This window comes from Mustela nivalis (genome assembly GCF_964662115.1).
Source record: "Mustela nivalis genome assembly, chromosome: 5".
Taxonomy (NCBI): Eukaryota; Metazoa; Chordata; class Mammalia; order Carnivora; family Mustelidae; genus Mustela; species Mustela nivalis.
Window position 1 is genome coordinate 143,186,713 of NC_139024.1, and position 18,959 is coordinate 143,205,671.

The window sequence follows — 18,959 nt, forward strand, 5'->3', positions numbered from 1 at the left end:
TGATCTCTCTCTCTCTCTGTCAAATAAATAAATAAAATAAAATAAAGAGTAGAGACCACAGTATGTGTTCACTAACATTTCATAAAACAAATAAATCCCTGTGCTCACAATTAGATCTTTCAGCAATAAATCACCAAATAGACAGGTAGTTTGTTTCTGTTTCTAACTTGCCTTTGCCCTAGAGGAAGAGGGTTGCTGCCAAAGGGCTGTCTTCTCCACGACTCCTGGCCACCTTTACAAGAGGCGAAGCCCCATTATTCCAGCCATCTGTTGCTTGGCGCAGGGATGGGACTGACATCAAACCACACATTCCAAAGGTAATTTTCCTGCAGCATGTCCTCCCTCAGCTCTAACTCAGTTAAATCTGGTTGTCCTCTCTGCTACACTGTGCATCAAGGAAAAATCTACACATGGGAACAAAAGTAAGGTGACCTCATGCCCTTTGGACACAATTTAAAAGGGATCAAATCATCTTTTCTAGCTGTCACGTTCAATATTTCTTATGCCATGTCCCCATTTTCCACTGAATGCCAGCACTGTTTATAAATTTGTAGGACCTAGGAAGAGTGAGGGCACAGCTCCAGAAGCCTGATGCATCAGGAAATGTGAACTCTGGAAACAAAAGTGTTCGCTGTGACTTTGCTGAACCAGCATACTTGTGCGTGTTCACTGAGATGGCGGGCCCATCACATGTTTGCTCGACCGACTGGTGATGGGTCGGGTGCTGTTTTAAAAGATGTTAGTTCTAGGTAATTGCAGGAAATATCCTCTAGCTCAGCACTATTCCATAGAACCTTCTACAGCAACAGAAATGTATATGTCTGTGTTGTCTAATGAGGTGGAGTGGGAATAGGGTGCCACCAAGACAGCTGCAGTATTGGGTAAAACCATCTCAGGTTTATTACAGGGTCACCGCTGTTCAGAAGAATGACCTCTGTCAGAGGAGGGTGTGGGGTTGCGGGCGGAGCTGTAGATGTGTATAAACATAACCCCAGATTTTTATATAATGAGACGAAACTCTTAGAATGGGTTTTCCTTTTCTCTGTCTTGTCTTGAATATGTCTATTTTCAATAAACTAAGCAATCCTTTGGAAATTACAGCTTTTCAGTCTTATAGCTCCAAGGAGTTATTTTTGAATTCCTGCCTCATTAGCAGCTGTGTCATTTTCCCTAATTGGATGTCTTGGTTCCTGGTTAACAATGAGACTTAGTTCAGGTGTGAATCTTGGTCCCAAGGTAAAACTGTTACTGAGGCATTAAAACACACACACACACACACACACACACACACACACACAAGCATCATATGACCTCCAATTATACAATTTGCTATTTGCCACCTAGAAATATCTTTATTTATTTTATTCTTTTTTTTTTTTGAAAGAGAGAGAGAGTGTGTGTGAGTGTAACCAGGTCATATGTACAGAAGGAGAGGGAGATAGAGAACCTTAAGCAGGCTCCATACTCAGTGCAGAGCCAATGCAGGGCTCAACAGGATTGATTTCACAATCCTGAGAGTCTGATGCTTAATGAACTGAGTCACTACTTCCTAGAAACTTCTTAAGCTCCAACAAATAGACCCTAAATTGGTGAGCCTGTTCCTCAAATCTGAAACACGTCCAGAACTATCTGTATCCCAGCATGACAACAGGGCTCTGTTTTGAAAGCTGAAAGTAGGAGCCTAGATCTATTCATTGATTAGAAAAATGGCAGGTTTTGTCAAAATAGAAATAAAACATTATTTCAAATACAGGTTCTTCATAAAGTCCTATTGCAATTTTAAAAGCTTCACCATTTTCTTTGTTTTGAAGCATGACCTTGAACAATCAATAAACATAATTAGTCAGAAAATCTAATTACTTTCTTCATTGCTTATAGAAATTAATTCGGCAAGCTACAGTTTTTTAAAAGCATGTTTGTACTGATCGCATTTTGTATATGTAACCTAATTTGTTCAATTGTGTCCTGTGATTACTTTGAAATGCTGCCTACAATCCACATTGTTTCAGATCAAGGAGGGTTTCTTTTTTTTTTTTTTTTCTTTTTTCTTTTTAAGATCTTATTTATTTATTTGATAGAGAGAGAACATAAGCAAGCACATGTCGGGGGAGGGGCAGAGGGACAAGGAGAAGTGGGCTCCCCACTGAGCAGAGACCTCCGATGCGGGACTCGATTCCATGACCCTGAGATCATGACCTGAGCCAAAGGCAGACACTTAACCAACTTAGCCTCCCAGGAGTCTCAGGGTTTTTGTTTTTTGTTTTTTCATTTCATAGGAGACATATTCTCAAGCATATTTCTCACTCAATGAAATCTTGTCAGTCCCAAGAGGATATTCTAGAGATCATTCTGCATCAAATCCATGGGTTTTCTGACCCAGGATCCCCAAAATTTGCTTGTTTGGGTCAATAGGAAGATCTAAACAGCCAGGCCACACTGTAATCTAGAGGACTTATGTCAGCACCTCGTGGCAATGCCTTCTTTCCAGGGATGCCCTGCCTCCCCACCAAATCTCAGCTCCCCTCTCCTGTATGCCTTCAGAACAGCTTCTGTTTCCCAAAGGCATAGCAACTAATCTCACCTCTGGTAAATAGAGACGCTGAAGATAACTCTTATGCTTGACCAAATGGCATACCTCTTCCTTCTAACCTATCACTCCCAGCTGGAAATTTTTTCCACAAAAAAACTAGACACCACACTGCATAAATCTCTTAGACACTAGGAAGGCAGACTAGGCTATAACAGACTGTTCTTTATTATATTCTTTCTCGGGACATAGGAAGAACTTTTCCTGATCGTAAAGAAGACAATAAATGAGAGGTGAACTCCTAGGCTTTGAAAGGAGCCAAGATGGAGGAAAAGGGTCATTTTCTCAACTTCATGGTGTTTCAGGGATGACTCACTGTTTACTCCTGTGGCTGGAGCCTGGAGACATTGCTGCTTATCTGGACAGGTGAGTCAGGCACAGCCCAGCTTGGGTGGGCGCACCAAAGCAGCATGTGGCAGGACAAACCTGGGCTTGCTCTAATCTGTATCTCCTTAGATCTTGGGGTCTGTGGAGCCCAAAAAGGGGTCACCCTGCTGCTGAGTCTGTGACCCTATGTGTCATTCGCCAGGAGCCTTCTGGCAGCAAAGGCGCCATATTGATGGATGTAACCTGTGAGTGAATTCAATGGTTTAAAGTTGACAAAAGTGTTGGCTAGATCAGAGAAGAGGAGTGGTACCTGGTCAAGTCATAAGGGGAGGGTTTGGAGATGAGGAAGGCCTTTTGCCATTTTGGAAGGTACATCCTGCTGACACCTGCCTGCTCCACAGTTAATGTTGGCAGGTCCTTTGGACCCAAATGCTCATGCCTAAGGGGGGCAGGAAACACCATTCATCCTATGGGAGTTAGCTAATAAATACTCACATGAGTAACTTTTGAGAACCAAAGGAAACAAGATGTCTGAATTATGTGTAAGTTGGGAAAGAATCCCTAAGCGAAGGATAAAATGGCGTTCCACCTTTGGATCTCAATTTCTCTGGTGTGCAGGAAATTTTCCCCTTGCCCTTTCCTCATCTCTGACCAAAGAAGTAAATAACTTTAAATGTCTTCATGTGATTTCCCACCAGAACCATGATTGAGCAGATACCTGGCAACAATTTATTGGCACGCAGAGTAAATGCATGCAGGGTGCATAGAGTTCCCAGAAGCTCCACCAATCCACGTCCCCACAATTGCTGGAACAAGGTCCCCTCACCCTTTCTGCAGATCTGCGTGTTCACGGAGCCATGACCCTCTGATGTCAGCTCTAATGTGGGGAAACACACCCAGGACTGCTGGAGACTCCTGAGAAGGAAAATGCCAGAGCTGGAAGCCAAACCTACCGTCTCTTCAGGGGAGATTTCCAGACCCGGAGCAGCGCCCTCTAGAGGATCAGACGTGTTAAGTGGGAATGGGCGGCTCAGGACCCCCTCACCTGGTCACACCTCTCCCTCCAGGCCAGCAGTCAGACTGGAAGGGCAGTCTCCTTCCTGTACGCTATTTGTCTTCAGATTTGGCCTCAGATGCGTGTGTTTTGGGCACCATGGCTCTCTTCCTGAATACCACCATCGCGACTAGGCTTGATGAAATGCTAAGGACCCCCTTAGCTCCCTTAACTCATTTTGCGACTGAAAACTAAAAGAACAAGAGAGTTGTCTCTGGTTTGGAGAGTCTCTGAGGCTGTTCAGCTGCAAAAATGCTATCAAAGGTGAGCCGGCCGCATACCTGACTGATGAATGGTGACAGTCGTGGTTGCCAGGAAGTAGTGTGGGTGTGGTCCCTGGCAAAAGCTGCTTTTTTCTTCTTACTTTTTCTTCTCTTTTTCTTTTTCTTTTCTTTCTTTCTTTCTTTCTTCTCTTTTTTTTTTTTTTTTTTTTTTTGTGAGTAGGAGTTCAGAGGCAACTCCCTCCCAAACTGGCATCGCCCACCTGGAGTGGAATGTGCACGAATAACGTGACTGAGGGAGAGACTGTGAGTTTGTAGTGTGAGGCGCGCAAATACAACACAACAGGTTTTTGTCGGTGAAGCTAAGAACTGGTTTCCTTTAAACCAGCTTAACTGAGGGATGCCTGGGTGGCTCAGTCAGTTAAGCGTCTACCTTGGGCTCAGGGGATGGTCTCAGGGTCCTGGGATGGATTCCCATGTTGGGCTCTCCGCTCAGCAGGAAGTTGCCCCTCCCTCCATTCCCCTCCCCCTTTCCCTCCTCTCCTGCTTGCTCTCTCTCAAATAAATAAATAATTAGCTTAATTAACATAAAATCAATATTCAACAGACTGCATATATTTAATGGGTACAATGGGGGATGAGATTGAACACACACAAGCGTTTGTGACACCATCACTGCGATCAAAGTAATAGACTTATCCGCCCCCCCCCCGCCCCGCCCAGTTTTCCTGTGTGCCTTAGGCTTTTTTGGTGGTGGTTTGTGGTTTTTTGGTGGTAAAAATGCTTATCACGGGATCTACCTTCTTAACAAATTTTAAGTGTGCTATGCGGTATTGTTAATCGTAGGCACTGCGTGATAGAGCAGATCTCTGGAATTTACTCGCTTAGCAAACTGAAACCTTATACCCACTGCACGACAGCTCCCCATTTAGAACTGACTTTTCTTCAAACTCCTATATTACAAGAAGTTATAAAAACGTTGGGATTTTCTTCCGTGAAGCAGCATGATTTAACACTTGTTTTTAAATGCTTTTTTTAAAGCACTGGAAGCCTCTTTTTTGTTGTTGTTTTAAGTCCTCCACCTGAGTCCCAAATTATAACAAAGATCAGGGGAGAGTTGCTCCATTAGGAGTGGATGCTGGCCTCAGGGACCCCAATCTGCTACTGATCTTCCTTCCTCCAGCTAGGAGGGCCCCAGATGGGCACCCACATGGAGGCCCCAGAGTGTTCCAGAACAAAATTTAACAAACATGTGGGTAAGTAGGAAGAGATCTGGCAGACCTGGCTTTGGATCCCGTCTCTTTGCTTGTGAGCATGAAGACCTTCAGTCATTCATGAACCTATCTGTACCTTGATTTTCTCATCTGGAAAATGGGATTAAAAAAGCTCTCCTGTTGCAGACTGGTTATCAAGATGGAGGTAGATGCTGTGAAGGCGCCCAGCACTACATCTGATACATGGAATCTTTACATGACTTACTGGGACTGAATTATTTCAGGGAGACTTTGGGACTAAGGCTACCTACTAGAGGCCAGGAGAGAAAGAAAAAATAATGGCAAGCAGACTTCCCTTAGATCAGAACTATTAAGGCTGTTGCTGTCCTATGTGGCACTCTTTCCTCCAAACCACCCACATGCTTTGTGTGGTATCTTCTCTTTAAAAACAGCATAGTAGGGAGAGCAAAGAAACAACCCACAGAATGGGACAAAATAGTTGCAAATCATGTATTGGTAAGAGTCAATTATTCAGAATATTTCGAGAACTTTTACAACTCAACATAAAACCAAAAGCAAGCCAATTTAAAAATAAGCAAAGGCCTTGAATAATGATTTCCCCACAGCAGATAGACAAATGGCCAATGTGCACATGGAAAGATCCTTAGTCATTAGGAAAAGGCAAATCAAAACCACAACAAGATATCACTTTTAGACACCAGGATGTCAATAAAAATACAGAAAAGTAACAAATGCTGGTGAAAATGTGGAGAAACTGGAACCTTCATACATTGCTGGTAGGAGTAAAAAATGGTGCAGCCTCTATGGAAAACAGGTTAGCAGTCCTTTATTAAGGAAAACATACAACTGTCATATGACCTAGCAATTCCACTGTTTAGACATGTACCCAAAGGAACTGAAAACACAGGTTCAAACAAAAACTGTACGTGAAAGGTGGGTATAACCTAAATGTCTACCAACAGACAAACTGCTAAACCAAATGGGGTCTCTCCAAACAATGGAATACCATTCACCCATAAAAGGAATGAAATCCTGACAAGGAGGAACCCTGGAACATTATACTAAATGAGGGAAGCCAGACACAAAAGGCCACTTATTGTATGATTCCCTTTCCATGCTATATCCCAAAGAGGCAAGTCCATAGAGACGAAAAGCAGATTAGGGGCTGCCTAGAATACAGAAGGTAAGAATGGGGGTTGGGGGGTGACTGCTAAAGGGTACCAGTTCCTTTTAGGGTGATGAAAAGTTCTAGAACTAGAGAGTGCTGGTGATTGTATAACATTTTGATCGTACTTGATGCCACAGAATTGTACATTTTTTAAATAAATAAAATATAAGTTGTCTGTCATGTGTGTTTTAGCACATTTAAAAAAAAAAAAAAAGACAGGACATGTGTCCATCCAACCAAAATAAAGCTGGTGCGATTTTTAAGCAATTTTGAAGACTTGTTTTTACTTTTTTCTTTGACCTTCTTGCAGGGACACAGCAAAACAGAGCCCCGAAATGCCAGGACATTTGTGCTGAGAAAAGCTCGCTCTTGTTTCAGGGGTACTTCCTTCCAGAAGGCCAACGAAAACTGGCCTGGAAAATATGAGTGTCCACTCCTCCCTCAAAGGAGGACCTAAAAGGGAGAACTTCTAGAAGCCCAGCCAAGAGCATGACCAAGCACCCCAGCTCACTGATATGGACATGGCTACCCTGGGCTTAGTCAGAGATGCCACAGTTCAGGTCTTGGCTTGTCATGTTGCCCATTAAACCCAGAACCTGTTCCCTTGGCTCCTTCCCTAGGAAGGGGACATGTCAGAAACTGTAGTTTTGGAGATATTTCTCCGGATTTCAAAGGAGATCAGCTCCAGGGCAGGTGTCATGGAATCCGTGGGCTGTGTTTGGCCCAGATACCACCCTTTGACCACTTTTGCTGTTGCTATTATTTTTAATTTGTGGGGCAATCACTGTACTCCTTTGCACAGCTTTCATCTGAGTGTCTTAAAGCTCTTTACCTTTGTAGTCCTTTTAGCAATGATCTCCTTTTGCATTCCAAGCTGAAAAAAACAAAACTGTTTGTGAGGCAAACTACCTTCAACCAAATAAAAGACACCCCTTAGTGATGGAAGCACCTGCCTGCTCACCTGGGGGAGGACCTGACTTCACATCTGACCTTTATACACGAATTCTTGTCCTATCATGAATTAGCCAGGATTGGATTTTGTTCTTCTGTCTTTAGTTAATTCCTGCTTTATCATTCCACAGCTTAAATATAGACCAACACTCCATCTTTATGTACAGATTTCCAATATGCCATCAGAAACAGCAGTAATTATGAGTGAGAGACATTGGAAACAGATTGGGGGGGGGGTACATGAGGACCAGTAGGGAGGGAGAAGAGCCACCATATTAGCAGAACTGAATTCTGACATTCCCAGACTGCCCTCAGACACATACCAGACCCCAATAACCACAGGATCCCTCTGATTCAACTGAAGGGAGGCTCAGAGTTGGCCACAATGAAATAACTAATCAGTTCTCTCCTTTCCACACCCATTCAATAGTATGGTGTGTTGGCAAAATGCACAGTACTTGTTAACCACTCCAGGAAAAGAAAGAGCCACTCACCCTGATTAGCTGTCAGAACTAATTTTCAGCCATGTTATTATATGGTAAAGAGGAAAAAGGAAATCCAAGGAAACTGTGCTTAAGGCCAGTGCCTAATCAGGTTTTTTCCTCTTCATCTGTTTCATACAAAAGCTGCCTAGAATCACTCTGTGAGCCTTTAGGTTCCTCTCTTCAAGTGTTAATTAAATGTGATATTTTAAAATATACACTCCTTTCTCCAGGTAGAACAAACTGAGACTTTGTAAATTGCTCAATGCCCGTTGGTCCCCCTTGCAGCTCTACTTCATTGCTTTGTACTTTTTATTCCCCTGTTGGGCCACAACTCCAACAGCAATAAGTATAGAGTAATTATTTCTGCCAGATATGTTCCCCTTAAAGGGGCTTGCCTTATTTTGGTTTTGTGTTTGTGTGTGCTTGAAAGAAAGGCATATTATAATATCGAGCTTCTTTGTTTTCCCTCTTTTACTACCCACTGGTTCTCCAAGATGTCGTTGGCAAACACAACATCATTTGCTTTTGTTCCCTGTACAAATATTTTCCACTTGAGCCCTGTTTCTTACTTAAAACTGCTGAGTGTCTAGCTATGGAAAGCAACTGTTCCCAAGTAGTAGATGAGTGAATGCCTGTGCAGTTTCGATTTAGGAAATGTGTACTAAACTTTTGCCTGAAATGTCTCTGAATCTGAAGCAGCTTATAGTTTCTTGGGTCCTTGAAGGCAATTCAAACAGTAGGCATGTGTGTGCAAGGTGCGAACTGAAGGCAGGTGGGGAGACTTGGAAATCTGGTTAATTTGTCTATTCCAGTCATGCAATTATCCACTCAAAAATGGCTGAATACCTACTATGTATTTGCTCCTTCCAGGCAGATTGAGACCCAACCTTTTATTCATGATATAAAACAAGAAAGTTTTGTCTCATGCCAACAGACAAATCACATTATTGTCTCTTACTCTAATAAAACCACCAGATTATTTTAGAGTGCCCAGTTCTTGTCTTGCCAGAGTTCACCAAAACATGGTAGTTGAAAAAGTTCTCTCCGTTGAGGTCAAGGTCATGTAACAAAGCTTATTATCCTACACGAAGCTGCGACAACAAGGGCCCAGGCCATTAGGAGCTTTTCATGCCTGGATAATATGCTCAAGATTGTTGCCTTCTCCTTCCAAACCTCCTGCACTCCCCAGTAAAGCCTCCAGTTTTAATTTGACCATGCTGCTATGACTAGTGCCCCCAGAAGAGTGGTCTGTATCTTACCCTACGCCACATTATACCAACCATTTCTTTTTTAAAGCATTGTAGCAACTCAAACAATGATTTCTTAATTTGGTTTCCATTAAGTTCTTGATAGGTTTAGCCAAATTTCCAGAGTATATGGCTTTCAGAAGTATATGGCTAGGTAGATTTTTGGGTGCTCCATGCTAGTGGGATTCTCATTTCAAGCATACATCTAAGTTTGCAAGACTTGTGGGCTAGTGCAGGAGGGCAAGACTGCCTCTTTCTCCCTGTGCAGCCCACCACGCCCAGTCTAGTGCTAGCAGTGGGGAGCACCTGAAATGTACTGCTATAGGTTAATATATTTGGGTTGCTCCATTTGTTTGTGTCAACTAATACTTTCATTCAAGTAGTTAAAATGAACTCTGACCCTTTTCCACCCTGTGCAATGACTAGGAATATATTGAACCCATTGGATAGCAATATACCTCTATAACAGGAAGGCTATCAAAATCTCAGGCATCTTATTCTTTATTTTCTTAGAGGGATAGAATATTTTCCCCACCATTTTGAATAGTTCAAGTGCCACACAATAAGACTTTTAAAATACCTCATCATAGACTATATTTTCTCTTTTTCTTTTCTTTAAATTTTTTTTTTTAAATTTAAGTTCCATTTAGTTAATGTATAGTGTGATACTCATTTCAGGTGTATAATATAGTGGTTCAGCACTTCTGGACTTCCCCTGGTGCTCATCACACAAGTGCACTCCATTTTCAAAGGTGCCTACAACAATGTCTTTCATTCTATAGCTCTTTTGAACTATGATCTTGCCACTCTGTCCTAAAGAGACAGAACTTATTACCTTCTCCATCCCCTCCTGGGATCTAGGATGGCCCGTGACGTCTTTTGACTAATATAATACTGCAGAATCACACTGTGTACCTCCAAGGCAAAGTCTTAAATTTTCCTTTACTTTTTGGAAGGCTCTTTCTTGTATTCCTACCACCATACTAGTAGGAAGCCCAAGCAGATATGTGGATTGGCTCATATGAAGAGCTGAAGCTCCTAGCTGAGCTCCCAGATAGCCACAAGGACCAACTACCAGCCATGTGGTGGAAGTCATTTTGAAACTTCCGGCTGTCCCAACACCCCTGCAACATCATGGAAAGGAGAACTGGCCAAATTGTGGGAAATAAAAACAAAAATAAACAAACAAACAAAAAAAACCAAAAACAGTTATCTTTGTAACCAACTAAGTGTTGTGGTAATTTGTCACTCAACAATGGATAGCCAAAATAAATCTTTTAAGAGCCCATTTTTTTGTCCAGATTGTGTGTGTGAAATGATGTTAAAAAAAGAAAACAACTGTTCTTATACATCGCATTTATCTAATGCTTTATATGTACTACTTACAATTTCTAATAAACCTCACAGTTTAGGTAGGGAGAAAAATGTCATTCATTTTGAGGTTGAAACGGGTTTCTTTAATTATTTCTGCTCTACTCTTAACACAACTTCAAGAGCGAGGTCTCTAAAATACAGACTGAATCATATCAGTTTCTTATTATAAAACAACTAAATGTTCTTCATTGATTACATAATAAACTACTTACTTCAACAAACGCTTTTATGTTGAATTGAAGGTCAGTTTTTCAAAACAAAGATGCTGTCTGGGGCAGAGATTTGCTAGAACAAAATAATCATCACTGTGTAGAGACTAAGGTCAGAAACAGAACTGGAAATCAAAAGGCACAAGCGAGAGCTCAATACTAGGTTAACATGGAATATTTAGAATACCTAGAGATTTATAATGGAGAATTCGAAGGTTGGTGTGAGTCTTGAACAATGAGGTAGGGCACACTGGATTTGGATTCTTAGAGGCCAAGTTGTACTAGTGTCTAGACAGACTGTGCTTGGAGCTCTTATATTTGTTCTAGAACAGAAAAATATAAAACAATATATATGGGGGTCAAACTCACATACAATTGATCAAATGGAACATCCACAGTGTGAGAAAGATAATGCTAAAAACTGTCACACATTTGTCCTCTAATAATACAAAGTTATCTAAGCAGCCTGGATCATACCTTGCATCAGAGATATGGGCAGCCTGTGCAGAAAGAGAGGAATCACATCTGTCCAATAAGGTGGGTGTCTTTTGCACCCAGGACAGTCAAAACGGGAAGTAGAAAGAGGAGTCATTTTGTCATGAAGAGTCTATTTCTGAGTCCCAATGTCCCAAACAAACAAGTTAACCTTGGGGATTGAAATCTTTTCCCCAAATTTCATGTATGTGCAGTAGGACCAATGACTATTAATCAACCACCCAGAGATTTCTAGAATATGAATGAGTATGCCTTGAGCAAAAAAACATTGGTTAATGAAATTCCTGGCATAGGAGGTCAGTGGTGGTTGGGATATGGGATAGCTGGATGTTTCCAATATCTGAAAACATACCTTTTAGTTTCCTGACCACTGTTATGAGAAACTGGGAAGAAGGGAAGGTGAAAAGAATCCAGAAATATTTTTATTTAGATAGGGATATCTCAAAGACGGGCCTTGAGTAGCCTATTCAGCCTTCTTTGGTAAAGGATGCTTATCGGGCAGAGGAATGAAGTCAGAGGCAGCTGGATTCCCTCATACCCCATGGGTCTTTACAACCCTCTTCTTCCCAATCCTTCCCATTCCTTACCACTACCCATCTCCTACCACTAAGTTATCTTTCATTCAAGAAAAATCAATATTACTTATCTATGAATACCTCCAATAGCACTCAAGCCATATGGGCTTTTAGCTAGGACTCCCGACATTAACAGAGGCAATGAATGTGTTTTCATTTAAGGATCTTCAAAAAGATTCACATGAAGACAATGCCTTTTCTCCTCCAAGAGAGTGTTAAACAAAGATCCATCTGTCTCATAGAGGTTGAGATTCTGTTTTACTAGACTTGGAAAAGCTGGAGGGATTCAAATTTGATCATTAAGTACAAATAAATAATACAGAGTTAGAGTGAGCTTGCCGTAATATTCTTCCCAGGAACACATTCATCTCCCTAGGTCACTCTGAATTTGGGGCCTCACCTGAACTTCCCCGTGGCTTGGAATAGTTATGTTGTAGAGCAATACTTCTCATATTTTATGCACATACAAATTACTTGAGATCTGGGTAAAATGCAGATTCAGTAGGTCTGAGAAGTTCCCTGAGATCCTCCATTTCTAGCAAACTCCCAGGGGATGCTGATGCTGCTGGTCCAAGGAACATGCTTTGAATAGCAAGGTTGTGGTGAATTTACTCCATTGTCAATGAGTCAAAAGACATGGGTTCAATCCACCTTCTACCTGACTTTGTGCAAGTGACTTAATCTCACTAATTTTCTGATTTTTCATCTATAAAATAAGAAGTAATAACATCTGCCCCCAAAGTATTGTTTTAGGAGTTCAATGAGATAACCAGTAAAGCATTTTATACGTTTACATTGGTTAGTGATCTTGAGGTTTGCATGGACTCTCTGCCAACATGTACTACACAGCGGTGGGTTTTTCATGGTAGATCTGAGGCCCCATGGCTGCTTCCTTGTGTCTGACTGGAGGGCTAAACAAAAGTTAAAAGTGATCATGGTGACATCATCAGAGATTAGCTGAGATCTCAGTCCCTGGAGAATACAACAGTATTGCTCTCTTTGTTTCTGAAGAAATACCAAGGATACATATTTAGCTTTTGACTCTATTTCTTATTAAAGGGAAAAATTGGAAAATAGGAAACATTGCTTTTACTGAGATATTAGAATCAATGAATTTATCAGACAGATGGAGCAATTCTCTCTTAGGATCAAGCCATGTCAAAGCCCTTTGAAATCTCTGATACTTACTATAGGCCTAAGACCCTATTATAGGGAAGTTTCATTGTTGAAAAAGACCTCTTGAGCCACATGTTGATCATGTTGAACAGGAAAAGTCTTATAATTCATCCAAATAAAAGTGGCTTACCTAGGTCCTGTCTAGTTAATCTGTGTTATAGCTAAGTGTGAGTGCTTTGACAGGGAGAAACTGCTTGAATAAAGGTTGGACAAAAATCACATCCACTGAAGCAATCATCAAACTCCCAAAGCAAATTCATATTAAGCAGCCCCTTATGATGTTCTGTAAGGTTTCTCCAAGTCCTTTTTTCCTTTGGTTTTGTGCCAGAAGTAGATGCAGATGCATCAGCTACCTCACAAGGAAAACCTGTTCTCACAAGTTTTATCACACCACTTGGCAGTGAAAAAGGCTTGGGTAGAGGCTGAGAACTTTCACATTGATTCAGAAAGCTTGGGAATTCAGCCATTTTGACTTACTGCCCACCACCAAAAAGAAACAGGCAACTTTGAGTGCCAGGATCTAAGATTCCCCTAATTAGAAAAAAGAGAAAACTCTATAGGATCGAACTTTCTCTTTGCGGCAAATTCCACAGACTCTTGCAAAGACAGACCACTGAAGAACTCTTCAGGATAGTGAGAGAATTCAAAGTTGCCATGGCTGTCTACTTTTATATCCCCTGACCTTCTCCTCCCAACCTCTGCTGAACCAGAGTAAAGTCCCTCAGGAGACTGCACCCCCTGGAAAATGCCAGAAAGGAGAGTAGGAAGAGGAATTATCTTCATTGGGTCATTCCATGCATTTGAGAGTCCACAAGAAGTACGAGACTGTCTCACTGTAATTAAAGAGTAAACAATGAACACCATGGGATATGTAACTGGGAATCTATTGAGAATGTCTTCACATTACTCACAAGTTAATAATTTCCCCAAGAGTGGGAGTTTCTTGAGGATGTTTGTAATTTATTTTTAAACACTGTAGAGCTTGAGAATAACACTTGCAGTTTCTCTTTTACTATTTTCATGGTATTCAAAGGTTTCAAACCCAGGCACTTTCAGAGATGTAGACAAATTAGGTAGAAATACACAGGGGCATCTCAAACTCTTTAAAGAGTTTATCTGGAACATGTGAATGATATAAGCATTCTCTGTGTGTGTGTGTGTGTGTGTGTGTGTGTGTGTCTTTCTTTGTCTCTCTCTCTAGATATATATATATATCTCTCCTAGACCTCATGATCTTTATGGAACACTGCATATTTATTCCATTGCAAATTTGAAAAGGTAGCATGTTAACTGTATGTAACCTACAGTGATGTCCCCAAGCTATCATCATTGCTTATGCATACCTTCATTGCTTTATCATCACTGATGCTGTAAAAGGGTATTTTCTGAGAACGTATTAGGTAGTTACCATGCACTAGGGACTGGCAGGGAAGTATACACTCAGAAGGCATGGATCCTCCCTGCCTGATAGAAGAGGCTTCTGAAAAATTATAAAAAGAGAGAAAAATCAGTCATGTGTTTAGATCTCAATCAAATGTGCATATGTTTCCAGTTTACTCAAAGGGAAAATAAACCATTGAACTTGCAAACCACTTATTGATTTCATAGATAATTTTATTCCAAGTGATAGTAGGCCTAATGGACATACAAAGATAAATATGCAATGTGACTACATGTGAATCAATGTTGCCTACTAAAGAATGGCACATAGTAAGAGCATAATAAATTTTAGTTCTTATCATTGTCATTATTATCATCATCATCCTTATCATTCTTTCTTTTTTTTTTATTTATTTTCAGCATAACAGTATTCATTGTTTTTGCATCACACCCAGTGCTCCATGCAATTCGTGCCCTCTATAATACCCACCACCTGGTTCCCCCAACCTCCTACTCCCCAGGCCCTTCAAAAACCTCAGATTGTTTTTCAGAGTCCATAGTCTCTCATGATTCACTTCCCCTTCCAATTTCCCCCAAATCCCTTCTCCTCTCTAACTCCCCTTGTCCTCCATGCTATTTGTTATGCTCCACAAATAAGTGAAGCCATATGATAATTGACTCTCTCTGTTTGATTTATTCCACTCAGCATAATCTCTTCCAGTCCCATCCATGTTGCTACAAAAGTTGGGTATTCATCCTTTCTGATGGAGGCATAATACTCCATAGTGAAGATGGACCACATCTCCCTTATCCATTCATTCGTCTTAGTTCTTTCCACAGTTTGGCGACTGTGGCCATTGCTGCTATGAACATTGGGATACAGATGGCCTTTCTTTTCACTACATCTGTATCTTTGGGGTAAATACCCAGTAGTGCAATTGCAGGGTCATAAGGAAGCTCTATTTTTAATTTCTTGAGGAATCTCCACACTGTTCTCCAAAGTGGCTGCACCAATTGCATTCCCACCAACAGTGTATTTCTGTTAAGAATCTCTAAATCTAATAGGATAAATGGTATGCACATAATTGTAATAAAAGGCAGAAAGTATGTAGATTACGTACTTGTTGGTACAGATGTATCAATGTTGTTGTTGTTGGTACAGATTAAATGCTATAGGAATCCAGAAAAATAAAAAAGAATTTCAGAGTGGAAATAGCAATGTGACATATATGACAATAGAAAAACCCAAAATGCTCATCCCCTCAGTAATATGTGTCTGAAAAGAACATCAAGTAAGATATTTGCAGGAAGTGATGGTTAATCTATAGAACCCCAAGTGTTCCTGATTTCTTTAATAGTATATTACAACTCTCTCCACCATCAATTACTTTCAATCCTTCTATGGTTTCTTTACATCTTTAGTCATATGATCACTAAGTAAGGGATTCTGCAGGCTTTTTTTTTTTTTAAGATTTTATTTATTTATTTGACAGACAGAGATCACAAGTAGGCAGAGAGGCAGGCAGAGAGAGAGGAGGAAGCAGGCTCCCTGCAGAGCAGAGAGCCCAATGCGGGGCTGGATCCCAGCACCCTGGGATCATGACCTGAGCTGAAGGCAGAGGCTTTAACTCACTGAGCCACCCAGGTGCCCCTCCAAGCTTGTTTTTGCCAGGTGTCTCTGGGTAGTAGAATTACAGGATTTAGTAGGTAATTCTGCAGCCAATCTCTTTTTATCTTCATGATCTTGTAAGTTTTTTTAAAATTTTTCATTTTTTATAAACATATAATATATTTTTATCCCCAGGGGTGCAGGGCTGTGAATCGCCAGGTTTACACACTTCACAGCACTCACTATAGCACATACCCTCCCCAATGTCCATAACCCCACCACCCTCTCTCAACCCTCCTCCCCCCAGGAACCCTCAATTTGTTTTGTGAGATTAAGAGTCACTTATGGTCTGTCTCCCTCCCAATCCCATCTTGTTTCATTTATTCATTTATTTCATTTATTCTTCTTCTACCCCTCGTAAGTTTTAAATGTGTTTCTTATCATTCTCTCTGTAGTCTGAAAAAAGAATAAAGAATTCCAGTATGTCAATTGTTTTTCCTAAAATAATGCATACAATCACTTTACTCTTGGAATGCCTTCCCATGTGTCTCTGCGGTTCTCAGATATCATTTTTAAGGTATGACCACAGAATGGTACACAGAATTCCTCAGGTAGGTGTATCCTGATTGGGCTCAACACCGTGATGCTGTTTCAATTCTATTGCTGAAAAATCAACTTCACATTGACAGACAACAGTATGCGTCATGGGTCATGCAGCATTGTTATCTAGGTCACAGAAAGACCATAATGTTCAGTTATAAATTGGTGATGACTACTTGTCAAGTTGCCTTTAAAAAATGACATAATATAATTAATTTTCTCTCCCATGTCCTTGTTACACTATGTGCTTGGGAATATATCAGTCACTTTAATTGTTAAGCATGATTTATGTACTCAGCATTGTGTAAGGCACTCCAAGGGTTACTAAAGGAGTGTTTGGTGGGTCCCTTGCCCTTCAGAAGTTTTAAATCTACCTGAAACAATATGAAACATAAGAGAAGAACATAGGACCCAGTATAGTAAACATTTTGCAATAAGCTGCAGGTCGAAAGAGCTTTTAAGAGTTCAGAGAGTAGAGAAATGAATGTCAGAGTAGTTAGGCAAGAGGCATGTTCGGGGGGCTGAGGAGAGCTCTTTTGGTCTGCATTATAGAGCAGAAATGGCCTCTTGTCATGCCTCCCAGTACTTAAGAGCCTTTAGAAATAAAAATCACAAGTGGGCTCCTTGTCTAATGAAGAACATCCTGTGTGTCCTCATCTGTTTTCAAAGGAGGTGACTATAAAGAATGGAGCTGTGTGAGTGCTTTTATACACTCCATGTTATCCTTGAGCAGAACCAAATGATCAATCGCCTTTCCCTGAGGAAAAGTGTCTGAGTTATCTTGTCAGGGAAGATGAAAGTTTGCTGTCATCCTCATACTGGCCACAAAAGCGAGGGGTATATTTCTCAGCTGAAAGGGAACGGGTCTGGTCATATCCTTGACATCCCTGGCTTTAAAAATAAATAAATAAATAAAAAGGCAACATTACATGTGTCCCCTTTTAAGAACAGACCTTGATGAAAAGGCACACAAGGCAAGGGTTTCACAAAATCATCAACTGTGTGTTTCTCTTTTCACAAATTAGCCTGCACCACAAAGCAAATTAGTCAGAGCACCAGAACCAGGTTGAAAGTGGGTCTGGCTGATTCGAAAGCTAGCATCTCAGCTTTAAACCTCTCAGTCTCTTCCAGGAGATCTCCTGGGATCTTCTTGGGTCACAGACACAACACCCCAGGATACTGCTACCAGCAGAGGATGGTTTTGTGACTGAAAAGACATGACCTGTTCAATGCTGACATTGGTGGAAATTTCCTCCTTTGCTTGTTGTGGTAGCTTCCAGGCAAGGAATAGTCTGCAACCAGAATGCGCACCCAGGCAAAGAAACCTGAATCAAAGCCTCGTGGCCCAGTGGAAGTCTTCTAGTCACTCACTGTAGACTCATTCATCCAGTCACAACTCTCTGAACACCTATGATTTGCTGACCATCTCTTTAAGAGCCACCCATGTAAAGATAAATAAACCCTCAGTGCTGAGTTCTTTCTCAGTCTGCAGAGAGCTAGACATGGAAATATATTATCAGAATGCAGCATGGAAAGAGCTAAGATTCTGTTACAAACGAAGTGCCACTGATCTCAGAAGGTGGGACTACCTCTGATGGAGGTGTGAGGTCAAGACAATTTTTGAGCCACCATATCTTGAAGGGTTCCTTGGAGTCCTGGTGGAGAGATGGAGGAGAAACTGGAGTGTTGGTGGATTTGCAAATAGTCTTGCTTGGATGGAGAATAGGTCTGGGGATTGGGTCAAGGAACTTATGGTGAGAGATGAAAAGCAAGATTGGAAAGATGGGCTGAAGACAGACTCTTTTTTTTTTTTTTTTAAAGATTTTATTTATTTATTTGTCAGAGAGAGAGAGAGAGCGAGAGCAAGCACAGGCAGACATAGTGGAAGGCAGAGTCAGAGGGAGAAGCAGGCTCCCTGCGGAGCAAGGAGCCCGATGTGGGACTCGATCCCAGGACACTGGGATCATGACCTGAGCCGAAGGCAGCCGCTTAACCAACTGAGCCACCCAGGCGTCCCTGAAGATAGACTCTTAACAGGAAATTTGATGCAATGCTAAACTTCGGAGTCAAATGGAGGATCTTTGGAGGTTTGTCATTGGGAGAATAACGTGATGAATGGGGTATCTGTTTTAGACACTTTACCTTGTAGCAAGGGATGGGGAGGAAGTAGAACTGAGGCCAGAAGAGAGCTCTTAGGCTATTAGCTCTTGACCTGGAGGGTGTGTGAGAGAGTGAGAGGGCTCCAGGCTTAAATGAGCAGTCCCAT